We start from the raw sequence: 13245 nt of genomic DNA on the forward strand, positions 1-13245 counted from the left end.
CATGACCCAGCTGTAATGTCAGTGGTCGCATTGATTTGATTTTTGGTTTCCTTGTAGGGCGCTGGCACCCACATTCACTGACCCAACAAATTTGGCACTGCTGTGAATAGTTTAGTCGCAAATTGAAGATTCACGGGCAAAAGGCCCCAAACTGTGAGATTGGTTATTTTTCAGCTTTCAGCAGCCCTGTGCAAGTTCTTTAGAGAAATGTGGCTGTTTTTCTTGCTGCACTTGTCTATGTCCAGCTGCACAACGAGATGAGTCTGGTCATTGGCATTTTCTGAGCTGTGAACGGGCAGGAAGGTGAGAAAATGTCGGATTTTGACCATTTGTGCTGACCTTTGAATTTCAATGTACCTCTCTATAACATGACCCAGCTGTAATGTCAGTGGTCGCATTGATTTGATTTTTAGTTTCCTTGTAGGGCGCTGGCACCCACATTCAGTGACCCAACAAATTTGGCACTGCTGTTAATAGTTTAGTCGCAAATTGAAGATTCACGGGTAAAAATCCCCAAACTGTGAGATTCGTTATTTTTCAGCTTTGAGCAGCCCTGTGCAAGTTCTTTAGAGGAATGTGGCTCTTTTTCTTGCTGCACTTGTCTATGTCCAGCTGCACAAGGAGATGAGGCTGGTCATTGTCATTTTCTGAGATGTGAACGGGCAGGAAGGTGAGAAAATGTCGGATTTTGACCATTTGTGCTGACCTTTGAATTTCAATGTACCTCTCTATAACATGACCCAGCTGTAATGTCAGTGGTCGCATTGATTTGATTTTTGGTTTGCTTGTAGGGCGCTGGCACCCACATTCAGTGACCCAAAAAATTTGGCACTGCTGTGAATAGTTTAGTCGCAAAGTGGAGATTCACGGGTAAAATTCCCCAAACTGTGAGATTGGTTATTTTTCAGCTTTCAACAGCCCTGTGCAAGTTCTTTACAGAAATGCGGCTGTTTTTCTTGGTGCACTTGTCTATGTCCACCTGCACAACGAGATGAGGCTGGTCATTGTCATTTTCTGAGCTGTGAACGGGCAGGAAGGTGAGAAAATGTCGGATTTCGACCATTTGTGCTGACCTTTGAATTTCAATGTACCTCTCTATAACATGACCCAGCTGTAATGTCAGTGGTCGCATTGATTTGATTTTTGGTTTGCTTGTAGGGCGCTGGCACCCACATTCAGTGACCCAGAAAATGTGGCACTGCTGTGAATAGTTTAGTCGCAAAGTGAAGATTCACGGGTAAAAAGCCCCAAACTGTGAGATTGGTTAATTTTCAGCTTTCAGCAGCCCTGTGCAAGTTCTTTAGAGAAATGTGGCTGTTTTTCTTGGTGCACTTGTCTATGTCCAGCATCACAACGAGATGAGGCTGGTCATTGTCATTTTCTGAGCTGTGAACGGGCAGGAAGGTGAGAAAATGTCGGATTTTGACCATTTGTGCTGACCTTTGAATTTCAATGTACCTCTCTATAACATGACCCAGCTGTAATGTCAGTAGTCGCATTGATTTGATTTTTGGTTTGCTTGTAGGGCGCTGGCACCCACATTCAGTGACCCAACAAATTTGGCACTGCTGTGAATAGTTTAGTCGCAAAGTGAAGATTCAAGGGTAAAAAGCCCCAAACTGTGAGATTTGTTATTTTTCAGCTTTCAGTAGCCCTGTGCAAGTTCTTTAGAAAAATGTGGCTCTTTTTCTTGGTGCACTTGTCTATGTCCAGCTTCACAACGAGATGAGGCTGGTCATTGTCATTTTCTGAGCTGTGAACGGGCAGGAAGGTGAGAAAATGTCGGAATTTGACCATTTGTGCTGACCTTTGAATTTCAATGTACCTCTCTATAACATGACCCAGCTGTAATGTTAGTGGTCGAATTGATTTGATTTTTGGTTTGCTGGTAGGGCCATGGCACCTACATTCAGTGACTCAAAAAAATTTGGCACTGCTGTGAATAGTTTAGTCGCAAAGTGAAGATTCACGGGTAAAAATCCCCAAATGTACCTCTCTATAACATGACCCAGCTGTAATGTCAGTGGTCGCATTGATTTGATTTTTGGTTTCCTTGTAGGGCGCTGGAACCCACATTCAGTGACCCAACAAATTTGGCACTGCTGTGAATAGTTTAGTCGCAAAGTGAAGATTCAAGGGTAAAAAGCCCCAAACTGTGAGATTGGTTATTTTTCAGCTTTCAGCAGCCCTGTGCAAGTTCTTTAGAGAAATGTGGCTGTTTTTCTTGGTGCACTTGTCTATGTCCAGCTGCACAACGAGATGAGGCTGGTCATTGTCATTTTCTGAGCTGTGAACGAGCAGGAAGGTGAGAAAATGTCGGATTTTGACCATTTGTGCTGACCTTTGAATTTCAATGTACCTCTCTATAACATGACCCAGCTGTAATGTTAGTGGTCACATTGATTTGATTATTGGTTTACTTGTAGCGCGCTAGCAACCACATTCAGTGACCCAGAAAATGTGGCACTGCTGTGAATAGTTTAGTCGCAAAGTGAAGATTCACGGGTAAAAAGCCCCAAACTGTGAGATTGGTTGTTTTTCAGCGTTCAGTAGCCCTGGGCAAGTTCTTTAGAGAAATGGGACTGTTTTTCTTGGTGCACTTGTCTATGTCCAGCTGCAAAACGAGATGAGGCTGGTCATTGTCATTTTCTGAGCTGTGAACGGGCAGGAAGGTGAGAAAATGTCGGGTTTTGACCATTTGTGCTGACCTTTGAATTTCAATGTACCTCTCTATAACATGACCCAGCTGTAATGTCAGTGGTCGCATTGATTTTATTATTGATTTACTTGTAGGACGCTGGCACCCCCATTCAGTGACCCAGAAATGTGGCACTGCTGTGAATAGTTTAGTCGCAAAGTGAAGATTCACGGGTAAAAAGCCCCAAACTGTGAGATTTGTTATTTTTCAGCTTTCAGCAGTCTGTGCAAGTTCTTTAGAGAAATCTGGCTCTTTTTCTTGGTGCACTTGTCTATGTCCAGCTGCACAACGAGATGAGGCTGGTCATTGTCATTTTCTGAGCTGTGAACGAGCAGGAAGGTGAGAAAATGTCGGATTTTGACCATTTGTGCTGACCTTTGAATTTCAATGTACCTCTCTATAACATGACCCAGCTGTAATGTCAGTGGTCGCATTGATTTGATTTTTGGTTTGCTTGTAGGGCGCTGGCACCCACATTCAGTGACCGAGAAAATGTGGCACTGCTGTGAATAGTTTAGTCGCAAAGTGAAGATTCACGGGTAAAAAGCCCCAAACTGTGAGATTGGTTAATTTTCAGCTTTCAGCAGCCCTGTGCAAGTTCTTTAGAGAAATGTGGCTGTTTTTCTTGGTGCACTTGTCTATGTCCAGCTGCACAACGAGATGAGGCTGGTCATTGTCATTTTCTGAGCTGTGAACGGGCAGGAAGGTGAGAAAATGTCGGATTTCGACCATTTGTGCTGACCTTTGAATTTCAATGTACCTCTCTATAACATGACCCAGCTGTAATGTCAGTGGTCGCATTGATTTGATTTTTGGTTTGCTTGTAGGGCGCTGGCACCCACATTCAGTGACCCAGAAAATGTGGCACTGCTGTGAATAGTTTAGTCGCAAAGTGAAGATTCACGGGTAAAAAGCCCCAAACTGTGAGATTGGTTAATTTTCAGCTTTCAGCAGCCCTGTGCAAGTTCTTTAGAGAAATGTGGCTGTTTTTCTTGGTGCACTTGTCTATGTCCAGCATCACAACGAGATGAGGCTGGTCATTGTCATTTTCTGAGCTGTGAACGGGCAGGAAGGTGAGAAAATGTCGGATTTTGACCATTTGTGCTGACCTTTGAATTTCAATGTACCTCTCTATAACATGACCCAGCTGTAATGTCAGTAGTCGCATTGATTTGATTTTTGGTTTGCTTGTAGGGCGCTGGCACCCACATTCAGTGACCCAACAAATTTGGCACTGCTGTGAATAGTTTAGTCGCAAAGTGAAGATTCAAGGGTAAAAAGCCCCAAACTGTGAGATTTGTTATTTTTCAGCTTTCAGTAGCCCTGTGCAAGTTCTTTAGAAAAATGTGGCTCTTTTTCTTGGTGCACTTGTCTATGTCCAGCTGCACAACGAGATGAGGCTGGTCATTGTCATTTTCTGAGCTGTGAACGGGCAGGAAGGTGAGAAAATGTCGGAATTTGACCATTTGTGCTGACCTTTGAATTTCAATGTACCTCTCTATAACATGACCCAGCTGTAATGTTAGTGGTCGCATTGATTTGATTTTTGGTTTGCTGGTAGGGCCATGGCACCTACATTCAGTGACTCAAAAAAATTTGGCACTGCTGTGAATAGTTTAGTCGCAAAGTGAAGATTCACGGGTAAAAATCCCCAAACTGTGAGATTCGTTATTTTTCAGCTTTGAGCAGCCCTGTGCAAGTTCTTTAGAGAAATGTGGCTGTTTTTCTTGGTGCACTTGTCTATGTCCAGCTGCACAAGGAGATGAGGCTGGTCATTGTCATTTTCTGAGCTGTGAGCGGGCAGGAAGGTGAGAAAATGTCGGATTTTGACCATTTGTGCTGACCTTTGAATTTCAATGTACCTCTCTATAACATGACCCTGCTGTAATGTCAGTGGTCGCATTGATTTGATTTTTGGTTTGCTTGTAGGGCGCTGGCACCCACATTCAGTGACCCCAAAAATTTGGCACTGCTGTGAATAGTTTAGTCGCAAAGTGAAGATTCACGGGTAAAAAGCCCCAAAGTGTGAGATTGGTTATTTTTCAGCTTTCAGCAGCCCTGGGCAAGTTCTTTAGAGAAATGTGGCTCTTTTTCTTGGTGCACTTGTCTATGTCCAGCTGCACAACGAGATGAGGCTGGTCATTGTCATTTTCTGAGCTGTGAACGGGCAGGAAGGTGAGAAAATGTCGGATTTTGACCATTTGTGCTGACCTTTGAATTTCAATGTACCTCTCTATAACATGACCCAGCTGTAATGTTAGTGGTCGCATTGATTTGATTTTTGGTTTGCTGGTAGGGCCATGGCACCTACATTCAGTGACTCAAAAAAATTTGGCACTGCTGTGAATAGTTTAGTCGCAAAGTGAAGATTCACGGGTAAAAATCCCCAAACTGTGAGATTCGTTATTTTTCAGCTTTGAGCAGCCCTGTGCAAGTTCTTTAGAGAAATGTGGCTGTTTTTCTTGGTGCACTTGTCTATGTCCAGCTGCACAAGGAGATGAGGCTGGTCATTGTCATTTTCTGAGCTGTGAGCGGGCAGGAAGGTGAGAAAATGTCGGATTTTGACCATTTGTGCTGACCTTTGAATTTCAATGTACCTCTCTATAACATGACCCAGCTGTAATGTCAGTGGTCGCATTGATTTGATTTTTGGTTTCCTTGTAGGGCGCTGGCACCCACATTCAGTGACCCAACAAATTTGGCACTGCTGTGAATAGTTTAGTCGCAAAGTGAAGATTCAAGGGTAAAAAGCCCCAAACTGTGAGATTGGTTATTTTTCAGCTTTCAGCAGCCCTGTGCAAGTTCTTTAGAGAAATGTGGCTCTTTTTCTTGGTGCACTTGTCTATGTCCAGCTGCACAACGAGATGAGGCTGGTCATTGTCATTTTCTGAGCTGTGAACGAGCAGGAAGGTGAGAAAATGTCGGATTTTGACCATTTGTGCTGACCTTTGAATTTCAATGTACCTCTCTATAACATGACCCAGCTGTAATGTTAGTGGTCACATTGATTTTATTATTGGTTTACTTGTAGGGCGCTAGCAACCACATTCAGTGACCCAGAAAACGTGGCACTGCTGTGAATAGTTTAGTCGCAAAGTGAAGATTCACGGGTAAAAGGCCCCAAACTGTGAGATTGGTTATTTTTCAGCTTTCAGCAGCCCTGTGCAAGTTCTTTAGAGAAATGTGGCTGTTTTTCTTGGAGCACTTGTCTATGTCCAGCTGCACAACGAGATGAGGCTGGTCATTGTCATTTTCTGAGCTGTGAACGGGCAGGAAGGTGAGAAAATGTCGGATTTTGACCATTTGTGCTGACCTTTGAATTTCAATGTACCTCTCTATAACATGACCCAGCTGTAATGTCAGTGGTCGCATTGATTTTATTATTGGTTTGCTTGTAGGGCGCTGGCACCCACATTCGGTGACCCAGAAAATGTGGCACTGCTGTGAATAGTTTAGTCGCAAAGTGAAGATTCACGGGTAAAAAGCCCCAAACTGTGAGATTGGTTGTTTTTCAGCGTTCAGTAGCCCTGGGCAAGTTCTTTAGAGAAATGGGGCTGTTTTTCTTGGTGCACTTGTCTATGTCCAGCTGCAGAACGAGATGAGGCTGGTCATTGTCATTTTCTGAGCTGTGAACGGGCAGGAAGGTGAGAAAATGTCGGGTTTTGACCATTTGTGCTGACCTTTGAATTTCAATGTACCTCTCTATAACATGACCCAGCTGTAATGTCAGTGGTCGCATTGATTTTATTATTGATTTACTTGTAGGGCGCTGGCACCCCCATTCAGTGACCCAGAAATGTGGCACTGTTGTGAATAGTTTAGTCGCAAAGTGAAGATTCACGGGTAAAAAGCCCCAAACTGTGAGATTTGTTATTTTTCAGCTTTCAGCAGTCTGTGCAAGTTCTTTAGAGAAATCTGGCTCTTTTTCTTGGTGCACTTGTCTATGTCCAGCTGCACAACGAGATGAGGCTGGTCATTGTCATTTTCTGAGCTGTCAACGAGCAGGAAGGTGAGAAAATGTCGGATTTTGACCATTTGTGCTGACCTTTGAATTTCAATGTACCTCTCTATAACATGACCCAGCTCTAATGTCAGTGGTCGCATTGATTTGATTTTTGGTTTGCTTGTAGGGCGCTGGCACCCACATTCAGTGACCCAACAAATTTGGCACTGCTGTGAATAGTTTAGTCGCAAAGTGAAGATTCAAGGGTAAAAAGCCCCAAACTGTGAGATTTGTTATTTTTCAGCTTTCAGTAGCCCTGTGCAAGTTCTTTAGAGAAATGTGGCTCTTTTTCTTGGTGCACTTGTCTATGTCCAGCTGCACAACGAGATGAGGCTGGTCATTGTCATTTTTTGAGCTGTGAACGAGCAGGAAGGTGAGAAAATGTCGGATTTTGACCATTTGTGCTGACCTTTGAACTTCAATGTACCTCTCTATAACATGACCCAGCTGTAATGTCAGTGGTCGCATTGATTTTATTATTGGTTTACTTGTAGGGCGCTGGCACCCACATTCAGTGACCCAGAAAATGTAGCACTGCTGTGAATAGTTTAGTCGCAAAGTGAAGATTCACGGGTAAAAGGCCCCAAACTGTTAGATTGGTTATTTTTCAGCTTTCAGCAGCCCTGTGCAAGTTCTTTAGAGAAATGTGGCTGTTTTTCTTGGTGCACTTGTCTATGTCCAGCTGCACAACGAGATGAGGCTGGTCATTGTCATTTTCTGAGCTGTGAACGCGCAGAAAGGGGTGAAAATGTCGGATTTTGACCATTTGTGCTGACCTTTGAATTTCCATGTACCTCTCTATAACATGACCCAGCTGTAATGTCAGTGGTCGCATTGATTTGATTATTGGTTTGCTTGTAGGGCGCTGGCACCCACATTCAGTGACCAAGAAAATGTGGCACTGCTGTGAATAGTTTAGTCGCAAAGTGAAGATTCACGGGCAAAAAGCCCCAAACTGTGAGATTGGTTATTTTTCAGCTTTCAACAGCCCTGTGCAAGTTCTTTACAGAAATGCGGCTGTTTTTCTTGGTGCACTTGTCTATGTCCAGCTGCACAACGAGATGAGGCTGGTCATTGTCATTTTCTGAGCTGCGAACGGGCAGAACGGGGTGAAAATGTCGGATTTTGACCATTTGTGCTGACCTTTGAATTTCAATGTACCTCTCTATAACATGACCCAGCTGTAATGTCAGTGGTCGCATTGATTTGATTTTTGGTTTGCTTGTAGGGCGCTGGCACCCACATTCAGTGACCCAGAAAATGTGGCACTGCTGTTAATAGTTTAGTCGCAAAGTGAAGATTCACGGGTAAAAAGCCCCAAACTGTGAGATTGGTTGTTTTTCAGCTTTCAGCAGCCCTGGGCAAGTTCTTTAGAGAAATGTGGCTCTTTTTCTTAGTGCACTTGTCTATGTCCAGCTGCACAACGAGATAAGGCTGGTCATTGTCATTTTCTGAGCTGTGAACGGGCAGGAAGGTGAGAAAATGACGGATTTTGACCATTTTTGCTGACCTTTGAATTTCAATGTACCTCTCTATAACATGACCCAGCTGTAATGTCAGTTGTCGCATTGATTTGATTTTTGGTTTGCTTGTAGGGCGCTGGCACTCACATTCAGTGACCTAGAAAATGTGGCACTGCTGTGAATAGTTTAGTCGCAAAGTGAAGATTTATGGGTAAAAAGCCCCAAACTGTGAGATTGGTTATTTTTCAGCTTTCAACAGCCCTGTGCAAGTTCTTTACAGAAATGCGGCTGTTTTTCTTGGTGCACTTGTCTATGTCCAGCTGCACAACGAGATGAGGCTGGTCATTGTTATTTTCTGAGCTGTGAACGGGCAGGAAGGTGAGAAAATGTCGGATTTTGACCATTTGTGCTGACCTTTGAATTTCAATGTACCTCTCTATAACATGACCCAGCTGTAATGTCAGTGGTCGCATTGATTTGATTTTTGGTTTCCTTGTAGGGCGCTGGCACCCACATTCAGTGACCCAACAAATTTGCCACTGCTGTGAATAGTTTAGTCGCAAAGTGAAGATTCAAGGGTAAAAAGCCCCAAACTGTGAGATTGGTTATTTTTCAGCTTTCAGCAGCCCTGTGCAAGTTCTTTAGAGAAATGTGGCTCTTTTTCTTGCTGCACTTGTCTATGTCCAGCTGCACAACGAGATGAGGCTGGTCATTGTCATTTTCTGAGCTGTGAACGGGCAGGAAGGTCAGAAAATGACGGATTTTGACCATTTGTGCTGGCCTTTGAATTTCAATGTACCTCTCTATAACATGACCCAGCTGTAATGTCAGTGGTCACATTGATTTATTATTGGTTTACTTGTAGGGCGCTGGCACCCACATTCAGTGACCCAGAAAATGTGGCACTGCTGTGAATAGTTTAGTCGCAAAGTGAAGATTCACGGGTAAAAAGCCCCAAAGTGTGAGATTTGTTATTTTTCAGCTTTCAGCAGCCCTGTGCAAGTTCTTTAGAGAAATGTGGCTCTTTTTCTTGGTGCACTTGTCTATGTCCAGCTGCACAACGAGATGAGGCTGGTCATTGTCATTTACTGAGCTGTGAACGAGCAGGAAGGTGAGAAAATGTCGGATTTTGACCATTTGTGCTGACCTTTGAATTTCAATGTACCTCTCTATAACATGACCCAGCTCTAATGTCAGTGGTCGCATTGATTTGATTTTTGGTTTGCTTGTAGGGCGCTGGCACCCACATTCAGTGACCCGAAAGATTTGGCACTGCTGTGAATAGTTTAGTCGCAAAGTGGAGATTCACGGGTAAAATTCCCCAAACTGTGAGATTGGTTATTTTTCAGCTTTCAACAGCCCTGTGCAAGTTCTTTACAGAAATGCGGCTGTTTTTCTTGGTGCACTTGTCTATGTCCAGCTGCACAACGAGATGAGGCTGGTCATTGTCATTTTCTGAGCTGTGAACGGGCAGGAAGGTGAGAAAATGTCGGATTTCGACCATTTGTGCTGACCTTTGAATTTCAATGTACCTCTCTATAACATGACCCAGCTGTAATGTCAGTGGTCGCATTGATTTGATTTTTGGTTTGCTTGTAGGGCGCTGGCACGTACATTCAGTGACCCAAAAAATTTGGCACTGCTGTGAATAGTTTAGTCGTGAGTGAAGATTCACGGGTAAAAATCCCCAAACTGTGAGATTGGTTATTTTTCAGCTTTCAGCAGCCCTGTGCAAGTTCTTTAGAGAAATGTGGCTGTTTTTCTTGGTGCACTTGTCTATGTCCACCTGCACAACGAGATGAGGCTGGTCTTTGTCATTTTCTGAGCTGTGAACGGGCAGAAAGGTGAGAAAATGTCGGATTTCGACCATTTGTTCTGACCTTTGAATTTCAATGTACCTCTCTATAACATGACCCAGCTGTAATGTCAGTGGTCGCATTGATTTGATTTTTGGTTTGCTTGTAGGGCGCTGGCACCCACATTCAGTGACCCAAAAAATTTGGCACTGCTGTGAATAGTTTAGTCGCAAAGTGAAGATTCACGGGTAAAAAGCCCCAAACTGTGAGATTGGTTATTTTTCAGCTTCCAGCAGCCCTGTGCAAGTTCTTTAGAGGAATGTGGCTCTTTTTCTTGCTGCACTTGTCTATGTCCAGCTGCACAACGAGATGAGGCTGGTCATTGTCATTTTCTGAGCTGTGAACGGGCAGGAAGGTGAGAAAATGTCGGATTTTGACCATTTGTGCTGACCTTTGAATTTCAATGTACCTCTCTATAACATGACCCAGCTGTAATGTCAGTGGTCGCATTGATTTGATTTTTGGTTTGCTTGTAGGGCGCTGGCGTACCCACATTCAGTGACCCAGAAAATGTGGCACTGCTGTGAATAGTTTAGTCGCAAAGTGAAGATTCACGGGTAAAAAGCCCCAAACTGTGAGATTGGTTATTTTTCAGGGCTCAGCAGCCCTGGGCGAGTTCTTTAGAGAAATGTGGCTCTTTTTCTTGGTGCACTTTTCTTTGTCCAGCTGCACAACGAGATGAGGCTGGTCATTGTCATTTTCTGATCTGTGAACGGGCAGGAAGGTGAGAAAATGTCGGATTTTGACCATTTGTGCTGACCTTTGAATTTCAATGTACCTCTCTATAACATGACCCAGCTGTAATGTCAGTGGTCGCATTGATTTGATTTTTGGTTTGCTTGTAGGGCGCTGGCACCCACATTCCGTGACCCAAAAAATTTGGCACTGCTGTGAATAGTTTAGTCGCAAAGTGAAGATTCACGGGTAAAAAGCCCCAAACTGTGAGATTGGTTATTTTTCAGCTTCCAGCAGCCCTGTGCAAGTTCTTTAGAGGAATGTGGCTCTTTTTCTTGCTGCACTTGTCTATGTCCAGCTGCACAACGAGATGAGGCTGGTCATTGTCATTTTCTGAGCTGTGAACGGGCAGGAAGGTGAGAAAATGTCGGATTTTGACCATTTCTTCTGACCTTTGAATTTCAATGTACCTCTCTATAACATGACCCAGCTGTAATGTCAGTGGTCGCATTGATTTGATTTTTGGTTTGCTTGTAGGGCGCTGGCGTACCCACATTCAGTGACCCAGAAAATGTGGCACTGCTGTGAATAGTTTAGTCGCAAAGTGAAGATTCACGGGTAAAAAGCCCCAAACTGTGAGATTGGTTATTTTTCAGGGCTCAGCAGCCCTGGGCGAGTTCTTTAGAGAAATGTGGCTCTTTTTCTTGGTGCACTTTTCTTTGTCCAGCTGCACAACGAGATGAGGCTGGTCATTGTCATTTTCTGATCTGTGAACGGGCAGGAAGGTGAGAAAATGTCGGATTTTGACCATTTGTGCTGACCTTTGAATTTCAATGTACCTCTCTATAACATGACCCAGCTGTAATGTCAGTGGTCGCATTGATTTGATTTTTGGTTTGCTTGTAGGGCGCTGGCACCCACATTCAGTGAACCAGAAAATGTGGCACTGCTGTGAATAGTTTAGTCGCAAAGTGAAGATTCACGGGTAAAAAGCCCCAAACTGTGAGATTGGTTATTTTTCAGCTTTTAGCAGCCCTGTGCAAGTTCTTTAGAGAAATGTGGCTGTTTTTCTTGGTGCACTTGTCTATGTCCAGCTGCACAACGAGATGAGGCTGGTCTTTGTCATTTTCTGAGCTGTGAACGGGCAGAAAGGTGAGAAAATGTCGGATTTTGACCATTTGTTCTGACCTTTGAATTTCAATGTACCTCTCTATAACATGACCCAGCTGTAATGTCAGTGGTCGCATTGATTTGATTTTTGGTTTGCTTGTAGGGCGCTGGCACCCACATTCAGTGACCCAAAAAATTTGGCACTGCTGTGAATAGTTTAGTCGCAAAGTGAAGATTCACGGGTAAAAAGCCCCAAACTGTGAGATTGGTTATTTTTCAGCTTCCAGCAGCCCTGTGCAAGTTCTTTAGAGGAATGTGGCTCTTTTTCTTGCTGCACTTGTCTATGTCCAGCTGCACAACGAGATGAGGCTGGTCATTGTCATTTTCTGAGCTGTGAACGGGCAGGAAGGTGAGAAAATGTCGGATTTTGACCATTTCTTCTGACCTTTGAATTTCAATGTACCTCTCTATAACATGACCCAGCTGTAATGTCAGTGGTCGCATTGATTTGATTTTTGGTTTGCTTGTAGGGCGCTGGCGTACCCACATTCAGTGACCCAGAAAATGTGGCACTGCTGTGAATAGTTTAGTCGCAAAGTGAAGATTCACGGGTAAAAAGCCCCAAACTGTGAGATTGGTTACTTTTCAGGGCTCAGCAGCCCTGGGCGAGTTCTTTAGAGAAATGTGGCTCTTTTTCTTGGTGCACTTTTCTTTGTCCAGCTGCACAACGAGATGAGGCTGGTCATTGTCATTTTCTGATCTGTGAACGGGCAGGAAGGTGAGAAAATGTCGGATTTTGACCATTTGTGCTGACCTTTGAATTTCAATGTACCTCTCTATAACATGACCCAGCTGTAATGTCAGTGGTCGCATTGATTTGATTTTTGGTTTGCTTGTAGGGCGCTGGCACCCACATTCAGTGAACCAGAAAATGTGGCACTGCTGTGAATAGTTTAGTCGCAAAGTGAAGATTCACGGGTAAAAAGCCCCAAACTGTGAGATTGGTTATTTTTCAGCTTTTAGCAGCCCTGTGCAAGTTCTTTAGAGAAATGTGGCTGTTTTTCTTGGTGCACTTGTCTATGTCCAGCTGCACAACGAGATGAGGCTGGTCTTTGTCATTTTCTGAGCTGTGAACGGGCAGAAAGGTGAGAAAATGTCGGATTTCGACCATTTGTTCTGACCTTTGAATTTCAATGTACCTCTCTATAACATGACCCAGCTGTAATGTCAGTGGTCGCATTGATTTGATTTTTGGTTTGCTTGTAGGGCGCTGGCACCCACATTCAGTGACCCAAAAAATTTGGCACTGCTGTGAATAGTTTAGTCGCAAAGTGAAGATTCACGGGTAAAAAGCCCCAAACTGTGAGATTGGTTATTTTTCAGCTTCCAGCAGCCCTGTGCAAGTTCTTTAGAGGAATGTGGCTCTTTTTCTTGCTGCAC

The 13245-nt window shown here is 43.8% G+C and overlaps 1 long non-coding RNA gene across 1 annotated transcript; it reads left to right on the forward strand.

The window, feature by feature from the left end:
- The first annotated feature begins 5548 nt into the window (after positions 1-5548).
- LOC135812499 (uncharacterized) lies at positions 5549-11855 on the forward strand. The gene is made up of 4 exons (XR_010552826.1): positions 5549-5608; positions 10687-10744; positions 11423-11480; positions 11790-11855. It is a non-coding gene; the product is annotated as an uncharacterized LOC135812499 (long non-coding RNA).
- Positions 11856-13245: the final 1390 nt, after the last annotated feature.

Source organism: Sycon ciliatum, chromosome 3 (assembly GCF_964019385.1).
Source record: "Sycon ciliatum chromosome 3, ocSycCili1.1, whole genome shotgun sequence".
NCBI classification, from domain to species: domain Eukaryota; kingdom Metazoa; phylum Porifera; class Calcarea; order Leucosolenida; family Sycettidae; genus Sycon; species Sycon ciliatum.